This window comes from Cryptomeria japonica, chromosome 2 (genome assembly GCF_030272615.1).
Source record: "Cryptomeria japonica chromosome 2, Sugi_1.0, whole genome shotgun sequence".
Taxonomy (NCBI): domain Eukaryota; kingdom Viridiplantae; phylum Streptophyta; class Pinopsida; order Cupressales; family Cupressaceae; genus Cryptomeria; species Cryptomeria japonica.
Genome location: NC_081406.1, coordinates 384229724 through 384250311, shown reverse-complemented (window position 1 = coordinate 384250311; position 20588 = coordinate 384229724).

The following is a 20588-nucleotide window of genomic DNA, read 5'->3' as shown; positions in this document are numbered from 1 at the left end:
GCTCATTAATGTATTGTGTATAGTGAATGTGGTCACTAAAGAATATCTTTTCACTTTACAATTTCATCAAGTAACATATAATAAATCTAATGTAGTGGTTAAGGTGTATGATAGTTTATCTTGCCCTACTATTGGTTCTATTACTCTTCCTATTGAAGTTGGTACTAAGTGCCTAGATGTCATTTTTGTTATCATTTCTACATTGGATCAATTTCGTGTGAAGTTGGGACATCCTTGGCTCTCTTCCATGAAAGTGATTCCTTCTACTATTCATAAATGTCTCAAATTCCCTCATAATGACAAAATCATAACAATTAACCATAGCATTTATCAACCCACAATGAGGTGTTGAGATGTCAACCTTGATTAATTTTGGCCTAAACAATTTGAGCCTCTTAAGTCTCAAAGTGATTCTCTCTTTCAATCTTATCAAAAGTGGAATAATTAGGTGATATAGTCTTTTAGTGAGCCTAGAGATCCTAGACCTATTCTTCCTCCTCATGATGGACTTGGTCTCTTTCCTACACCTTCTATTTCTTTTATATATGTTGCAATACCACCTCCTACATCTTACAAAGGGAAGAACTCGACATTTTCTATTTTTTAACCTAGTAGACCTCCTATTCCTCCTCCTTTAAAGGAAGAGAAGAAGCATATGTCTATTGATCCTAAAATTTCACAACCCTTGACTAAAACAAATAAATTATTGTGAAAGAGAAATCCAATGAAGACGTTGTGCTAAGGATCATGATCTTGCTTCTCAAAATATTTCCTACTAGAAGACACCAAATGTTGATAGTCCAATTTCTCCAACCTTTGCCTAACCCTAGGGAGGAAGTTCAACCTAAATCACCAAGATTAAAAATTATTAAGAAAGATGATGGTTCATGTTCTATTTGTATTAGAACTCCTATCTTTATTATTCTTGATGAAGAAATGGATGATACGGATGTTCATGCTAACAATGTTGATGCTAATGATTCCAATGATGAATATGAACTTGTTGATGTTGACAATGATTTATCTAAAAAATATTCACAAGCATTAATCCTAGCTTGTATTGACAAAAAAAGTGACTCATCATTGGAGCATGGTCCTTGTTTAGAACTTGTAGTAGATCCATCTACCATGCTCAAATTTTCTCCCCTTGCATCTTGTCCACCTTCCCAAAACAATTTTCAATAAGATTGGGAGGTGGATGATTTGCTTGATAAGCTTCATTAGTGATGTAGACTCTCTCTCTCTCTCTCTCTCTCTCTCTCTCTCTCTCTCTCTCTCTCTCTCTCTTGCTTGTTCATAATATTCCTCTATTTTTTTTCAATTCTTCTATTTGTTATCCCTTGTGTTGTCTAATTAGGGATGATGCAAATCATTGAGATCTCTTTTGGTCTCTTTCATGTTGACTCAAAATACACATGTTCCCTTCTTCCATTGTGGTTCTACTTATTTTTGGGGGATGAGGTAAATTCAACACAAATATATTTTATGATACATTATTTATCATAAGAGCATACTGAACTCAGAGTTAGTAGAATCCTTATGTGTTTTATGTGACAATTATCATTTGATTTTCCTTTCTTGGGGGCATATCATTGTTGTAACATTCTTGTCTTTTGGATGTATGCTACCTTAAAGAAATTACTCCTAATAAAGTATATTCAATTCCTTTAACATGGGGACATACACTCCTCTCAATGTTGCACTTTATGCACATGCTATCACATGTCTTGATAGTCAAGTTACTTTGTAAACTGAACCTTTTATTTTGTAATTTTGTAATTTTCTTTTTCATGACTCATAGTAAGCAAACCTTAATAGGCTAGTAGTCATGATTTTCTCTATCTTTCTCTTATGATGTCCCTTTTATCTTTATGTTGAAGTAGTAGGATCCTAAAGTCCACTTGGGGCTTACTAAGTCTTGCCTCTTTGATGTCTTGATGAAAACTATTCAATACATACCTTTGTACTTTACCAAGAGTATCCTTAGTCTCATACTCCCGCTAAAGTAGGGGATAATGTAGAATCCTAAATTGTACTCCCTTACAATTTTGTCCTCATTTTAGCCCTCACCTTGGTGTTCATCTCCTGAGGCCTGATCAAAGCCCTAATTCTGCTCACACCATGCAATAAACTCATTTTTTTCAACACACACACCTTCTCCCCCAATTTTTTCTATCCTGGATTGGTCACGAGTAGCGTGATAGCACCCTAGTCCTCTCAACCAAGCCCCATTTTGGGGCCCCTTAATGGTCATTTGAAATGAGCCGGAATCATGATCCTGTGACAGCTGATGTTGGAAAATTAAGTTGTTTTTTTACTATCAAGTATCAAAGGAGGTCTACCCCTCTCATTTTGATATCACCTATATATCCGAAGAAGAAATCACATATCCGATCAATTTAGCATTCATTGAAATTTAAGTGATCAAACAATCAATCTACTTCCAAGCATTGGAGAAAAAGTAAGGTCAAGATTCAAGCATTGGAGTTGACATTCATGTTCTATGTTTTGTAGAGATTACATGAAACCCTAATTGCTTGTGAAGACAAACAAAAATTCATAAAAAGGTATATCATCAGTGTTTCAGATATTTTTAGCATTTCCCTCAAAAGGAAATCATTTCCATTACAATAATATATTTTCATTTCATTTCTATTTCATGATTAATTAAAAAACTGAGGTTTGACCTAAGGAAAACCCCTATTCCCTACCATTTTCACTTGTCTACTATGTGTAAGAATAGGTACAGAGTTCCCATTCTTAGGATTGAATTTATTCATAGAGAAATAGATTCCCCTTTGGATAGAAATTTTTTTAGAGGACCAAAGCAATGGGCATTTTGGTCAAGACAATTTTGGACAACCTTTTGGGAATAGATCCAAACATTCACATTTTTCTCAAATCCAAGTATGTGGCTTCATCTGACAACTATAGCTCACTGTATATGCATAATTACTACAATATCAACATCATTAATCAAATCAACTCAAATTTAAAAGGAAGAAGAGGCACATATAAAACCCTTCAAATTTGATTAAAATCTAGATCTGTCAAGGTTGGATCTATCAAATCCCTCTTTGCCTAATGTGATTGGTCCCTAAGAAAAAAATAACGGTTTTGCTTCATTATTGGGTGAAAATGTTGGCAACAAAAATGAGGGAAAACTGAGAGGGGGAGTGAATCAATTTTCACCAGACCTACAAACTTGATCATAAAAATAGATCTAATAAACTTCAACAATAACAGAGACAAGAAAGATGATAACACAACACACAACACTAAGATTTTGACGTGGAAAACCTGATTAAGGAAAAAAATATTGTGGGAACCTACCCACAATAAGATGATACTCTACAGTAGTATGTGAAAATATTATAGTGAGGAATGCACATGCATTTAGGCACACTTCCTAGAGCTCACTGCTCAAAAGATAATGCCCCAGAAGGCTACAACCCTTAGGGAAGTCTCACTGAATTACAACAAGATTCAGACTATTTAGTCCAACAATAGGAATAATAACTATAGTTAAAGTCTCAACCCAAATTTTTGACATTCACTTTGTGAAGTTACTATCTCTATAACTACTGTTCATTTGATTGTCAACTCAGGGACATAATACTTGAAATGGGTCTCCACTATATATGCACTAAGTTCTTGTGATAGCTACCCTGCATTACTGCAACAACTAACATCTATGCGGGAAAAGTAAACAAGAATGAAAACAAATGAATGTCTACAGCAAAAAACTTTGCATTAACATAAATTTCACTCAAGAAATACTAACTAAGTCCAAAACTGCCATTCAGGAATTACTCTGTTTGCTTTGGCTATAGGAATAGTTAATGGATCTATTTCCAATGGTTGCAGAATAGTCAATGTAAGGACATCTATTGCAACAAAAGAAGAAAAATAAATTTAACAAAGGGACATGAACACTCACCAAGTGGCCCCCCTTGGATGAGTGCTTCCAGGCTTCCAAAATAACTCTAACTACTCAGAATAACATATCTCTATTCATTGTTTCTCAAAAGTTGATACATTATTCAGAATGGAAAGAAACTCAAAACACTGTAACTTTATTTCTAAATCTTTTGAACTTTTTCCTTCTCTTTTCTTTCTAACTTTAGAAAAGAGACAAAGACACTTATTTAAAAGAAAACAATAACTTCCTACAATTAAGATCACGATGATGAGAAGAGGCGGATAACATTCTTGAAGGAGAACAGTTGGAGCTAAGCCACTAAAAACATGGATCTAAACCAAACAACAACCAAAACATAGCATGGTGATATTACAAGATTGTTGCCCACTAGATTCAGACATAAATGAGTCTTGCACACCTACTTATCCTCTGCTTCTCCTTGTGCTCATTATCCTCTTCACTGATTTGAACTTTTAGGTGCCTCCTTGAATATCTCAAACTGCAATTGGTGCGACAGGAGAACCTTCTCCGCAACATCTCATTTACTCCTATAATTCAAAATAGAGAACATACAAGCATACACATATCTATTTTAATTAATCATAACATCTATTAATTTCAAACATGACATCACCTATGACAATCTATATTGCAACAAGAATAAATCACATGGCTGCAGGAATAATTGGTGAAGACAAAACATGATTTAATGGGTTTAGTTAACATCTAAAATACATATAGTTAAACGTTAATACATCATTACCATCCCAACATATAAATCAAAACATGACAAAAACTTATGAGTTCTAGGAATAAAAGGAGCTAATATCTCATCTCATCATGCCCCCCAACTTAGTGTCTTGTTGATCCTACAACAAGAGGAAAGTTTTTGATTTGGGCACTAACTCTTAAGTCACAAATAGTTCCTTTACCAGTCCCTCCTGAAGCCAAATTCCAATAGAATCCCTTCATCTTTTCTAGTCTAGCCCATCTGGCTTCTTCTGTAGCCGCATCATAGGGTTTGTCTAAAATCCTGCATAATGGCCACATGAGGATAGGGGGCTAAAAGATCAAACATAGTCAGTCATTATTTTTCATCCTACCCAAATGGATGTATTTAGGGGCTATTAGTATAGCTGCATGAAAATTTGGCAGTGAATGAGGTTCACCCTTTTTCAAGTCCTCTAGCAAATTATTCCAATGTTGAATCAGGAAGTCAATTGTAGTTGCACTTTCATTCTCAATCAAGTGTTCGTATGCTTGGAATATATCTTCCCTCATTGGTAATACCTGACTACTTACATCTAGCCTTGCTAATAGCTTCTTCCAATCATAATAAAGAACCCTTGGGTCTTTGGCTTCAGTCCTGAGTGGCAATGGACAATCAAATTCAAGATTCCTATATGCCTTGGCCTGAGTTCCCATGCCAATTTCATTTTGCATCCATGAAATTAATGTTTTTATGTGGATATCACCGATGTATAACAAGGGATTCCACTCATTGTCAGAAGTCACAACATAGTTATGCAAGTAAAATTCACACAATAAATTTTTAACAGCTACTCGAGAGGTCTGATAAGCATCATAAAATTCTTTTGGGGTGTCTAAAGGAGGGATAAGGTCTCTAATAATGTGTTTTAGCTTAAAACTTAAATACCGCTCTTTTAGATGCAAAGCATAAACTCTTGGTGGAGCCCTACATTGCATCAATTCAGGGACCATACTAGTAATTGTATCAATCTTAGCTTCTAATTATTCAATCTTATCATCCCTCCTTTCAATTTCCCTTTGTTGATTATCAATAATTCCATGTAACCTAGCCCTCTCTATCTCCCACTACCTATAAAATGTTAATGCAATAGACAAACTAGTGAGAGATGATGGAGGTCTGATAGCTATTACCCTAGAGCATGGAATTTGTTTAACAATGTCTTCAAATTGTTCTGCCACATATGCCAAACTTGAAAGTCTATCAATGCCATGTTCTTCCTGGATTTTAACCTCTGCTAGACTCCCACGTTCCTCTTCTAATGTTTCAACTGAAATAACCTTCATTGCATCACCTGTTGGACAAAATTTTTGTGTACTACTCTGAGTCCTTCTTGCATATACCTTTGGAGTAGCTACAGGAACAGTTTCTACTAGAGGCTTTGCTATAGGAGTATTTCCCTTTAGCTTACATCTCTTAGCTACAGGAGAAACCTACGTTGCTTGAGGCTAAACCATAGTTTCATCTTCTGCATCAATTGTTTCTAATTATTTCCCTTTTTTGCTCCTCTTTGGAAATAAGTGGAGGGTCGCACAATGTTTGTTTGCACCATCTCTTCCTCTATCACAATCAAAGTTTCTTTGGCAACAAGAGGTTCATTTCCTGCAGAAATTATAGGAGATGAGGGATCTCCTATATTCTCCTCTTGAGCTGCTAATTCCTCTACAACAAAAGCATCTTCAACCCTAAATTGCAGTATATCTTCAAATACTCCCCATGCCATTTGAGAAATATCCCTAAGACAATGTTCTACCAACAATTTTATCAAACCATGATGACTAACAAAATGATTTTAATTCTTCTATGTTTCTTTGGCACTTATGAAAAGAAGGTGGTATAGAAAATTTGGAACATTTACCCTTCGGCCATGCCGTAAATGACTAAGCAATTTGAAATGGGCTGAATGTAAATTTGAATACCTTCTATCGCAGCTAATATATTTTATTATATACAATTCCACTTGGGGCCATTCTGCTGGAAGAGATACCCGTCTGGCTCCCTGCTTGTCCAATGTTACAGGTCCATCTATGGGGTGCGTAAATTCTGCTCAGGTGCTTCTTGCATCCTTGTTATTCAGGAAACAATTCTCCTTCCTCTAGCAACCTAGTAACTTCATCTATTCTCTATTTTGTAGCAATAACCCTTAATCCTTTGACAAAATATTCCCCTTGATTGAATGAATGCATGAATTTTGAAGCAATTTCCTCATTATAATGTTATTTTAAGAAAGTAATAAATCCAACCATATAGCCAAAAATAATGCTCACACAAGGCATCTTGTAGCAATGCATCATGGATTACTAGTTCATGGCATATAGGATCTCCACCCATGACTATCACAGCTCATAAAATAATTTCCACAGCTGAGAATAAGGACCTGAAGTAATCTTTAGACTGAAAATATTAAGCTTGAAAATTCTTTCCTTACTTCCAATTTTGGCGGCAAAATTCATTACTTACTCATGCCAAAGAATATCTCATTAAAAAGAATGATGGTAGGCAATCAAATCAAGTTACTGAAAAGGATGGATAATTACTAATCTTGGAAATCGGACCATAAAACACCCCCCCAAACTTATTTTGGCACATGTCCACACATGCATAAATAATATAGGGAAGTGTACGTGGATTTGAAATAGGCAATAAACATAGTAAAATAATAAATGGATAATTAATAAAAAATAAGATATGTACATACCTGCAGTCGTGCGAATAAATGCTGCATGAAATGGTTAGCCAAAAAAATGGTGAAATTAAATGATGTGACATGAATGAAATGATAGATAAAGAAATGAGGTGAGATCACGTGGATGGAAAACTTATTTATGGAGAATAATATTTCCATAAGACATGGAAATATATTTATGAAATGATGCTTGAAGAATTATGGAGTGTTAGGAATGTTCCCCACAAAAGCTACAGGAACCGCAACTTGAATGCTTCCTTGAGTGGCAGTAGGAACTTGCCCAGTTGCTGCAGGAACTGATATTTGATCTTTATTGGTGAATTGCTGCATGAACTGCTCTTTGGTTGCAGGCTTATGATAGAGGCATAGTCGGTGACCATTTACTAAAAGATTGAATCGAACTAGATCAATAGTGGTCAAGCGAACTACTCCATTTTTTAAAACTTCTTCTATCTCATATGGGCCTAACCATCTTGTTTATAGCTTTCCCATAGTATCCTTATATCTTGAATCATATAGCAGCACCTAGTCACCTGCTTGAAATTTCTTCTCCTTTATGTACTTATCATGCCACTTAGCTCTCCGTTTTTGAATAAGTTCCATTTGTTGAACAACCATTTTTGTCAACTCATCCAAAGAATTCAATTGTTGAGTATGATCTTTTTGTGCTTTAGAAAGTGTCATGTTCAATTGTAGAGATGTTCCTAGAGTTTTGTGTTCAAACTCAATAGGCATCATTGCTTCTTTTCCATACACCATTTTAAAAGGTGTAAAACCAATTGGTGTCTTCCATGTTGTTCTATATGCCAAAATGGCTTCAGGAAGTCTTTGAGACCATTTTCTTTAATGAACAACTACTGTTTTAGTAAGAATGGCTTCTAGAACCCTATTTGTGACTTCTACTTGTCCATTTTCTTGTGGATGGTATGGGGTAGACTTTATGTGCCTTATATTGTATTCATTGAGCAATGTTGCAATCAATGTGGATATAAACTGTGATCCTTAGTCTAAAACAATTTCTCTTGGAACTCCATACCTGGTAAATATTTCTTCATAGAGGAACTCAACCACTTTATTATCTCTTGCATGTGTCATAGCTTGTGCTTCCACCCATTTGGTTACATAATCAGTACATACAAGAATATAAGATTTTCCATTGGAAGGGGGATCAATTGGCCCAACAAAATCTAATCCCCATTTATCAAATGGTGCAACTAATATCTATGGATATAATGGCATCTCATCAGATCTAGTAGGCCTGCCTATGTGATGGCATCTGTCACATTTTCTTGTATATTGTGTTGCATCCTTTTGTAATGTTGGCCAATAATATCTTGTGCTTAATATTTTAAGTGTTGTTCTCTTAGAAGCCAAATGTCCTCCAAATGGTTCATCATGACATGCATGTAGGATATCATATGTTTCATCCTCTCTAACACATCTTCTCATGACTTGGTCAGGTCCAGTATAGAATAAACAATCAACAATCCATGAGAAGTTAAAGCTTTTCTCAACCAACAACCTTCTTTCTTTAGGAGAGAAATGAATTGGCATTTTATTAGCAGCTAAATAATTGGCAATATCAGCATACCAGGGAGTGTGTGCCTTTAGAAGGAATAAATGTTCATCTGGAAAAGCATCATCTATGGCTGCAGGATCATCCTGCAATTGAATCCTAGAAAGATAATCTGTAACCACATTGGATTTTTCTAGTTTATCAATAATTGTGATATCAAATTCCTACATCAATAATAATTAGCGAGCCAATCTTCCTATAATTTAATGTTTGTTCATGAGATATCTGATTGTGGTATGATCAGTATGCACAAATATAGGATATCTTGTTATATAATGCCTAAATTTGTTGAGTGCATTGATAACTGCTAACATTTCCTTTTTCAATGATTGTGTAATTTAGCTTAGCCCCATGCATGTTCTTGCTGATATAATAAATTGCACTCTCCAAATTATCAATCTTTTGTCCTATGACTACTCCTATGGCATACTCAGATGCATCTATGTGAATTTGAAATGGTAAGGACCAGTTTGGACATTTAAGAGCTAGTGCTTGGGTCAAAGCTTGTTTGAGCTTCAAGAAAGCTTCATTGCATGAGTAAGTCCATTTAAATTCCATATCCTTGGTCAAAAGAGAGTATAAAGGGCTTGCAATTTTGTTGAAATCTTTGATAAACCTCCTATAATATCCAACATGACTAAGAAAACTTTTGACACCTTTTTGCTTTACCGGTGTTGTGATTTTTTGAATAACTTCTAATTTTGTTGGGTCAACTTGTATTCCATTTATAGAGATATATTGACCAATAACTATACCTTCCTACATCATTATGAAACACTTTTCACTATTCAATGATAAATTATAGTCTTCACACCATTGCAAAACTTTCTTCAGGTTCTCCATTGCTTCTTCAAAATTTGAACCAAAGGTTGTAAAATCATCCATATAAATTTCCATGTTGTCCTGAGAAATATTTGAGAATATGCTTATCACTGCTCTTTGAAAAGTAGCTAGAGCATTACATAATCCAAAAGGATGAACAAAATATGCATATGTTCCCCAAGGACAAGTAAATCTAGTCTTTTCTTGATCCTCCGGGGCAATTTGAATCTGGTTGTAGCCACTAAATCCATCAAGAAATGAGAAATATCGCTTCCCTGCCAAGGAGTCTAATACTTGATCCACAAATGACAATGGAAAATGATCCTTCCTGGTTGCCAAATTCAAAGTTCTATAATCAACACATACTCTCCATTTTCCTCCTTTGTTTGGAACTATCACTAAAGGTGATACCCATTGACTATCCGAAATAGGATAGATAAACCTAGCATTTAGAATTTTTTGCAATTCTTCTTTGACTATCTCTCTTAATGTAGGATTGATTCTTCTCTGTGGCTGTCTAAGTGGTCTACAGTCTTCTTTTATGTAGATACGGTGGGTACAAACTGTAGTATCAATTCCATGCATATCCTTGTAATCCCATGCAAAATCATGTTTATGACATTTGAGCAAGTCCACAAGTGCTACTCTTTGAGTTTCTGTAAGATTACTATTGATATTCAAATATTTGTTTGAATCAACTTCAACTTTTATAGTAAGATCAATCTAAGATACATCAATAAAATGAGAAGTGCATACCTCTTGCGGCAATATATTATGCAATATAGTAGTGGCTGCAGGAAAGTCTGATTCTGAAATATTTGATACTAAGTCCTACGACTGCTTCTCTTGTCTTAACTCATTTGTCATAATTTTATAGAGAATTGATCCATCATCATGAAGTTGGATGAATGGTCCTCTATTAATCATCATAAGGTGATTGATAGAGTCAACTCCTTTTTTAAATTCTTCTCCCAAGTTAGGACAAACGACTTGTTGTTGATCAAATTGGGGCTGAGGAGGAGAATACAAAGCTAATGTTTTGATAGTATTTTCATCTAAGATCGTCATATCCCATGACTGACATACAATATGTGCATCAGCTGTAGCAATCTAAGGTCTTCCCAAGATCACTTGATATCTTCCCAATGTGGCCTTAGGAGACAAGATCATAAAGTCTGTAGGGTATTCCCAAGAATCCAAAGCAACAACTATATCTTCAATCATACCATCAGGTCAAACTGTAGGTGTAGCTCTGAGACTATTTATTTCAAGCCAATGCATAGTATCCATTTTCATAACATTATTGGCTACTCCGAAATCTATCAAAGCATTCTTTATTTGAGTTCCATTAATGACTATATTCACAACAGAGCTACCAGGATCAGCATACTTAGGAATTGAAACTTTTCCTAACATAATATCAGCCAATTGACCCATTACATGCACTATTTGCGGATCTTTTTTCTTTCTACTAGGCTTCTTTAGACATGCTTCCCTAAGTTCCTTATTGTATATAGGGACATCCTTTATAGCATGTAACAATGGTATTTTAACACATACGTGTTTTAGTTGATCTATAATATCAAAACTTTGCTCATGTTCTGGAAGAATCTCTTTTTCTTGCAACCTTTGAGGAAATGGGGGTAGTTGCTTATTTTTTAGGTATTGGGTGCTGGATTAGAGACTTCTTGTTCTTTGGGTATTTTAGTTATAACTGGAGGGGATGGATTAGGCAAATTTGTCCTAGATCTAAGGTGAATATCACTTATAGATAGAGAATAGGTTGGGTATTGATTAGGATCAACTGAATAAAATTGTTGTTGTTGTTGAGATTTTCTATTAGGATTTGACATTGGTTGAGTGGATAGTTGTGTGGATTTAGGTGGAACAGTAGTGGTTGTAGGGGGGGAATTATTGTAGGTGGTTGTGACTGTTGATATCCAGAAGACTGATTTGTCCATGGCTGACTCCCCCTCCATTGAGGAGCAGATTGCCAATTTCCTTGAAATTGTTGCCATGGTCCATGAGGTGGAGACCAATTTCCTTGTGGCTGCTGCCATAGTGCAATTTGATTGGCAAAATGTTGCCTTTGGCCTTGATGACCATACCAATTTGGATAACTATCAAAATTTTGAGCATATGAAGATTGCCATTGATTATTTGGTGCATAGGAATTTCCACTATAACTAGAAAAAGAAAGTGGATCAGGAGGCATACCTTGCCTTGGGAAATCTGGCCTTCTTTGAGAAACATAGAAAACTTGTTCATCATCACCTTGTATTGTCTTGAAGTCAGGAACTTCAATATTTGTAACCATTTTACATTTGTAGTCTCTTTTCTTTTGTCTACAATGAGGGCAAAATTTAGCAAGAACTGCATCAGCTTCCTTATGCTTCTTCTTAGCCAAGAGTGTGTCCAGTTGAGTAGCCATATTATTTATGATATCCTCCTTAAAGTCCTTCAACAAATGGCTAAGTTCCATTCTAGAAACTCTATTACCAGATGTTGATGAAGAAATCCATGGCTTGAAATTCCTATTTTTCTTAGAAGCAGATCTAGAATACTTCTGACAAATTTGTCCAATGTCATTCCATGTGGATTATGTTATGTCACCTCCTCCCATAAGATCAAAAGCATCAATGCATTCATTACTGATTCCTCCCAAAAATATCATCTTTAGAGAATCTTCATTTAAAGTACTATGCTTGGACTTTTTGACACTAAATAGAAACCTCTCCAGATAATCTTCAAGACTCTCATCTTCTTTTTGTCATTCTAAAAATATCATCCCCAGTGCCTCTACAATAATCCTTGTATTTTGTGAGAAACAATCATTTCATCTCATCCCATGTAGTGATTGTGCTACTCCCTAGACTCATAAATCATCTTAAAGATGATTCTTTCAAAGTGGCAGGGAATATTTTGACTCTATGGGCATCTGTAGTATAATCAAAACTCCTACACAGGACATCAAACTCAAACAAGAATGTGTATGGGTCCTTTGTCACTAATCCATAGAATTTAGGGAGGAAGAAGCTAGAATGTTCTTGAGATTAGCATTATCATGCTGATCTGAGATAGGAAACTCAAATGTTGGCACCAAAGGTGGGGGTGGATTATTCCCACCAGGAGGTAGATTTCCTTGCATTGGGCTTTTGGGAGAATTCACTAAATAAAGTTCTTCTTCTAGAGGTCCAAAGAGAAAATGGAGGTTGTTCTTAGGAAATTCAGATTCAGGATGGTTCAATTTTTTTGGGATTTGATAAAGTTCAGAAAAAGGATTTACATATGGGGGTCAATTTCTGCATGATTAGGATGACTGAGGAGGAATCTACCTTGGGAATCTCTTCTTCGCCTATGCATGCAGGTTCATAGAAATTACTTAACAATCAAGCCTATCAGAAATAACTAAACTAAAAATTAAAGAGATAATAACTATCACAGGTTCTTAGTTTGACACTATCCCTGACAACGGTGCCAAAAATGTTCAGTCCAACAATAGGAATAATAAGTATAGTTAAAGTCTCAACCCGAAGTTTGGACATTCACTCTGTGAAGTTACTATCTCCATAGTTGGTGTTCATTTTATTGTCAACCCAGGGATGTAATACTTGAAATGGGTCTGCACTATATATGCACTAAGTTCCTATGATAGCTACCCTATATTACTACAACAACTAACATCTATGCAAGAAAAGTAAGCAAGAATCAAAACAACTAAGTTGCTATAGGAAAAACTCTGTATTAACATAAATTTCACTCAAGAAATACTAACTATGTCCAAAACTACCAAACATGAATTACTCTATTTGCTTTGGCTGCAGGAACAATCAATGGATATGTTTCCAATGGCTATAGGAATAGTCAATGCAAGGATGTCTACTGCAGTGAAAGAAGAAAACTAAATTTAACAAAGGAATATAAACACTCACCAAGTGGCCCCCCTTGGATGAGTGCTTCCAGGCTTCCAAAATAACTCTAAGTACTCAGAATAACATATCTTTATTCATTGTTTCTCAAAAGTCAATACATTATTCAGAATGGAAAGAAACTCAAAACACTCTGTAACTTTATTTCTAAATATTCTGATCTTTTTCCTTCTCTTTTCTTTCTAACTTTAGAAAAGAAACAAAGACACTTATTTGAAAGAAAACAATAACTTCCTACAATTAAGATCACACTGATGAGAAGAGGCAGATAACATTCATGAAGGAGAATAGTCGGAGTTAAGCCACTAAAAATGTGGATCTAAACCAAACCACAGCCAAAAGATAGCATGGTGGTATTACAAAATTGATGCCCACTAGAGTCAGACATAAATGAGTCATGCACGCCTACTCCTCTGCCTCTCCTTATGCTCATTATCCTCTTCGTTGATTTGAACTTTTAGTCACCTCCTTGAATATCTCAAACTGCAATTGTTGTGATAGGAGAACCTTCTCCGTAGCATCACATTTATTCCTGCAATTCAAAAGAGAGAACATACAAGCATACACATATCTATTCTAATTAATCATAACATCTATTAATTTCACACATGATATCACCTATGACAATCTGTATGGCAACAAGAATAAATCACATGGCCATAGAAATAACTGGCAAATACAAAACATGATTTAATGGGTTCCGTTAACATCTAAAATACATATAGTCAAAATTTAATACATCATTACCATCCCATCATATAAATCAAAACATGGAAAAAACCTATGACTTCTATGAATAAAGGGAGCTAATATCTCATCTCATCATAGATTACAATCCAGAAGGAATGAACTACAATAATAGCATCTCCAAATGCCTGATGACAGTTCTGGATAAGCATAATGTCTGCTCTGCAACACCAAACTCTACTCAATCACAATGTTGAAGGATGAATCACTTGATCACACATACACCACTCTCTGATAATGCCTACACAACCACAACACCTAAATTGCATAACAATATCACCTATTTATACAATTCATCAACCTTGACAACAAGGTCGGCTAAACCCTCAACTCACAATTATAAAATTATATCACACAATACAAAGATCAACCATCAGACCAATATTATGATTTGCATGACATAACATTGTCCTAAACCAAATCTCCAAACATGCAAAACCACTAGAAATTATGCCAAGATCAATCACAACATGGTACACCACCAGGAACAAATGCATAACATGAAGAACATCACCAGTTCAGAAAAATCACCAACAACTTGCACAATGATCAATATGGAACATTAAGACAAATAAGACACAATTAGGAAACACAAACAAGTACGTTAGAATCATCAGTAATAGTTGTACCAACACCACATAAAATCTTCATCGATCAACATCTGAAACTCAAGAACACTCAAAAAATGTCAACTGTCATGAAGAAAGATAACTTGTGGAGCACCAAATCATGAACCATCTGAAATGAAGATACACAAGACCATCCCAAACAATATCCTAAAATATTAGATCAAGAATCAAAATATATTGGAGGAAATACTGAACTCTTCAAAGCACTGATTAGATAAACAAACTACAAAACCAAATCATATGATATAATCAATTAATCTTCTGAGATCACCAAAACTAGAAAAAAAAGAATATAATGATACTAAAGTGGTGCAGGAGCACCTAGTCATGCTTTACTCTCCATTTTTTAATATTTTCATGCTTAAGTATTTGTAAGTCTTGTAATAGGTTTTGAATGTTTTCATAGGTTGTGTTTAGTCTTTTCATGAGTTTTTGATCTCATTTTGTGCTTGAGAGATCAAATTTTGCTTCTTAGAGATGGAATTGTCAATTTTGTGCTTCTAGGCCAAAAAGGGCTAAAAAGTGAGAAATTTCCTTATAGGCCTAGAAATGGTTGGGAAAGTTTTGAAACATGTTTTTTGAGTGATTTTAATCATTCCTAAGTGTCTAGGAGGGATAGATAGGTTAGGTTGCTCAAAAAAGTCATTTGGAGCATTAAAAGTTGCTTTCTTGTTTGGAAAAGTTGTCATTTTTAAGACATGATTGTAAAAACATACCTCCTACAGCTATGTGTCCATATAAGACCTCATAAATACACCATGGTTCTATAAATATCCCTCCCTCTTCTTTGTATAGGGTTGGCATTTGTATTTGAAGACATTCTCAATTGAAAATATCAATAATTCTTGCTTTTTAATGGTTTTTGGACACATTTTCTTGTAATAGTCTGTATTGAATAGTTCCTTTCCATACTATACTTTCTCAAGATTGTTCTAAATGTCAATTCAAGGCATTTTATGTATTAGTTTCATCTGTTAAGCATTTGGAAGTTGATTGTACAAATTTGTTTTATTTTTGGCTTTTGACTACCCTGTCAAAGGTTTGGGCCTCAAAAATGCATCAACTTGTCTAAATCCAGGTTTGGGCTCCCATGGATGGACTTAGACAAGTTATATGGCCCATGTATAGTGTAAATATTTCACATTTTGGCCAGGGTTGTGAGAAAGAAGAGTTTTTGAGCATATGCTAGGCAAATTGGAAATGGATTTGGCTAGCAACATGTGTAAGACTAAACTTGTTCGTGCTCAAGACCAATTTGAGTGAGAAAACTTGAGGTAGAGGTCTGCACTAGTTTACAATGAGTTTTTGATGCATTTGGAGCTGCAAACAATGTACTTTTCATCTTGCAAGTGTGTGTTAACTCTAGTTGGCAGCAAGCATACATTTTCTAGATTTATGACAGTCAAAATTGGTCTTGGTGCAAAGATGATAACAATTTATTACACTGTTGGATATTTATGAATTTTGGATATGTTTCTCTTAATAAATTTTTCTAAAACTCCATGAAAGCAATTGGACTATTCATTTCGGGTTTGGAAGTTGTTAATGTCTGAGTGTGTTGAAGTAGTGGCTGGCAGCAAGTGCCCAGGTTTGGGAAATTAATGCTTTTGTGAATCCAAGTTTGCTTTATGAACACATTCATACTTTGGAATCTTGTAATAGGGCTAACAAAGATGATTTGAGGTTGATATAAGCATTTATGAAGTTTTCTATGGTGATCTAACCTTGCAAAGTGCAGGAAAAATAGTGGTTTGACAGTGACAGTGCTTTTCTTAATCATTTTAATGTTGTATGACAAGTGTTTGGTGTAATGACAGTGCATGGCAGAGTTAGAAAATAGTTCAAAGTGATGGGGTAGAGATTATAAAAGAGCTTGGATGCTTGGTGTGTGGTGCAAGAGTGACTTCCTTTGTAACTTGGTTGAAACCCTCTAAAACCCTACTTAATAGGCTAAAAACGTGGATAGTCATTCTTCCAACTTCCCAAATTCTTAAACCATGAAAATCCTTGAGGTTACACCTTATTCACACCATCCATGCTAGGTTTTGTGAAGTTTGTAGTAATCATTTCCTTATGCAAGAAAAATTCACTCAATTAGCCCTCCACAGGCTAGTAGCCCTTTTTAGCCCTGTTTTCACAAAGGTTGAATCTGATTGTCCAAATGATGCATGAACCTTCCTAACTTGCCTAAATTAGTGTAAATACATACAAAGAACCTAATGGTACCTATCATGGTAGTCAAAACACCATTTAGGGGTGTGGACCTATGTTGAGTAACTTTGAGTAACTTGAGAAAGCAAACAAGAATAATGTTGCATAACACACAATAGTGAGGTTGTTTGAGGAGAATTGTGGGTTTTGGAGTTGGATTCTACCAAACACTAATTGAATACATTAGAAAATCATATCCTTGGGTCCATTTGATAAACTAGACCAAATTTAGGCTTATTGAGTAACTCCTCACTCAATCCCCCTATCATAGTGATATCAGAGCCTAAGAAAGATTTAGGTGAACAAAGAAAACAAGTTGACTTAGGATCAGTAGAATCCTTAGAATCAAACATGGTGACTATTGCTGAATTAGCCAAGAATGTTGAAGACCAAGAAGAAAAAAATAGGTCACTCAAAGACAGGTTGGAGAAGCTAGCAACAAAACTAGTTGAAGTTGAAGTTAAGACTGAAGAAGTCCATGATAAGGTTGGAGATAAGGGGAAAATGGTGGCAATTGAAGATGAGGTTCCCATACTTGACCCTATTCTTGAGAAAGAACCATTCTTGAAGGCTTTGAGAGCTATGAGTGGTAAAACCTTAGAGGGAGTGACTCTTTTATGTGGAAAAATGAATCCAAATGCTCTTATAGAATGGATTGAAGGCCTAGAAAACCATTTTGAATGTGATGGAATAATTGAAGCACAAAAGGTTAAAGTAGCTAAATCAAGGTTGAGAGGGGCAGCCTTAACTTGGTGGAAGTTCATCCAAGAGAAAAGGGTGAAAGAAGGTAAGCAATGAATAGCCACCTGGAAAGAAATAGTATCCAAGATTAGAGAAACCTATCTTCCTGAAGACTATGAAATCCAACTACATAGGAAAAGACAAAATTTGAGGCAAAAAGACTTAGATGTCAGTAGCTACACCAAAGAATTTCAAAAACTATGCATGAGATACAAGGTAGTAGAGGATGAGAGTATAAAAGTAGCATGGTATTTGAATGGACTAAGATGGAACATACAAGAAGAGATGAGTTTGTTGTGTCCACAAATAGTTCACAAGTGTTATCAACTAGCACTCAAAGTGGAAGAGAAGATTAAGAGAAAGAAAGAGCAAAGAAACAATGGAAAAGGTATGGGTAGGGATGGTAGAGGCCATAGAGGAAGTTTTGGTGGAAGAGGAGATCAAAGGTCCCCCAGAGAATCCAAACTTATTGAGAAAAATGGGGATTCATATAGCAAGAGCAACTATAGAGGAAGGGGATCTAGAAACCTAGGTAGAGGTAGATCTAGTGGACTAGGAAGAGGGTCCTACTTATCCACCATGAAATGCTACAACTATCAAAAGTTGGGATACCCTACCTACAAATGTCCAGAGAAGCCCACCTCATCACAAGGAGGTGAAAGAAAAGTGAACTATGTGCAAGAAAGTGCAGCAAGCAGCAAAGCTCATGAAGTGAGCTTGACATGAGAAGATGGTGAGACTTTGATGATGAGAAGAGTCTTGATAAAGGAGCCAATCAAGGAAGAATCTATTCAAAGAAGGTCATTGTTTAGAATTAAGTAGAAGATTATGGGAAAGGTATGCAAGGTGGTCATTGATTCAGGATCCACAGATAACATAGTTTCAGAAGAAGCAGTGAGTAAACTCAAACTAGAAAGAATCCCTCACACACATCCCTATAGAGTCACATGGTAAAATAGGGAGAAACATGTTCTTGTCAATGAACAAACATGGGTAGAATTCACTATAGGAGGGTATCAAGATAAGATCTTATGTGATATTCTTCCAATGGATGCTTGCCATCTACTTCTAGGTAGACATTGGCAATTTGACAGGAAAACCATACCCAATGGTGAAAAGAACTCCTACTCATTTCAGAAGGATGGTATTACATACAAAATTCAGTCTATAAATGAAGAGAAAGAGGGCAGAAGTTCAAAGAATCAGAATATTTTGATAGTGAATGAGAAAGAGTTTATTAACACACTCAAAGAGGGTAAAGGAGTGGGATTTGCACTCATAGTGACACCTAAGGAAGAAAAGAAGGAGAAGAAGGTTGAGATACCACAAGAAGTGCATCAACTACTTGATAACTTTAAGGAAATTATAAGGGATGGAACAGTTGCAATATTACCACCTCCTAGAGCCATTAACCATTAGATGGACTTCATACCAGGAGCCTCTTTACCAAACAAATAAGCCTATAAGATGACACTTGAGCAGAACAAAGAAGTGGCAAGACAAGTGAAAGGACTCTTAGATCAAAATATGATAAGAAAAAGCATAAGTCCTTGTGTAGTGCCTGTCGTTTTAGCACCCAAGAAAGGAGGTACATGGAGATTATGCATAGATTCTAGAGCCATTAATAGAATCACTATCAGATATAGATATCCTATTCCAAGGATTGAGGATTTAATGGATTGTTTGGGAGGTGCCAAGTATTTCACAAAAATTGACCTCATAAGTGGTTATCACCAGATTAGGATAAAATAAGGTGATGAATGGAAAATAGCCTTCAAAACAAATGAGGCTCTTTATGAGTGGCTAGTTATGCCATTTGGTCTTTATAATGCCCCAAGTACATTCACGAGACTCATGAATGAAGTGTTGCATGATTTCACTGGTAAATTTGTAGTGGTGTACTTAGATGACATACTAATATTCAGTAAAACTCAAGAAGAGCATTTGGAGCATCTTGAATTGTTTTGAACAAATTATATGATGAACAACTAACAATCAATTTGGAAAAGTGTGATTTTATGAAATAGGAATTGGTTTATCTTGGCTTTGTGATCTCAGGTGGAGATTTGAAAATGGATAAAACCAAGGTGGAAACCATCACAAATTGGCCTACACCCAAATTAGCAAGTGATGTCCAAATTTTTCATGGCTTAGCACAGTTCTACAAGAAGTTCATCAAAGGATATAGTGAGATTTGTGCACCAATGATTGATACTATAAAATGTGGAGCTAAGGTAAAGTTTCAGTGGACAGATGTAGCAAATAAGGGGTTTGAACTTTTCAAAACCAAGGTTGCTTCTCAACCAATTCTTGTACTTCCTAGTTTTGACAAGTTATTTACTATTGAATGTGATGCTAGTAATATTTTAGTAGGTGCAGTGTTGAGTCAGGATAATAGACCTGTAGCTTTCTTTAGTGAAAAGTTGAATGATGTTAAAAAGAAGTACTCTTCCTATGATTTGGAACTCTATGCTTTAGTTCAATCACTTAGAAAGTGGAGACATTATTTGCTTCCAAAGGAATTTGTTGTTTATACAAATAATCAGGCTTTGAGTT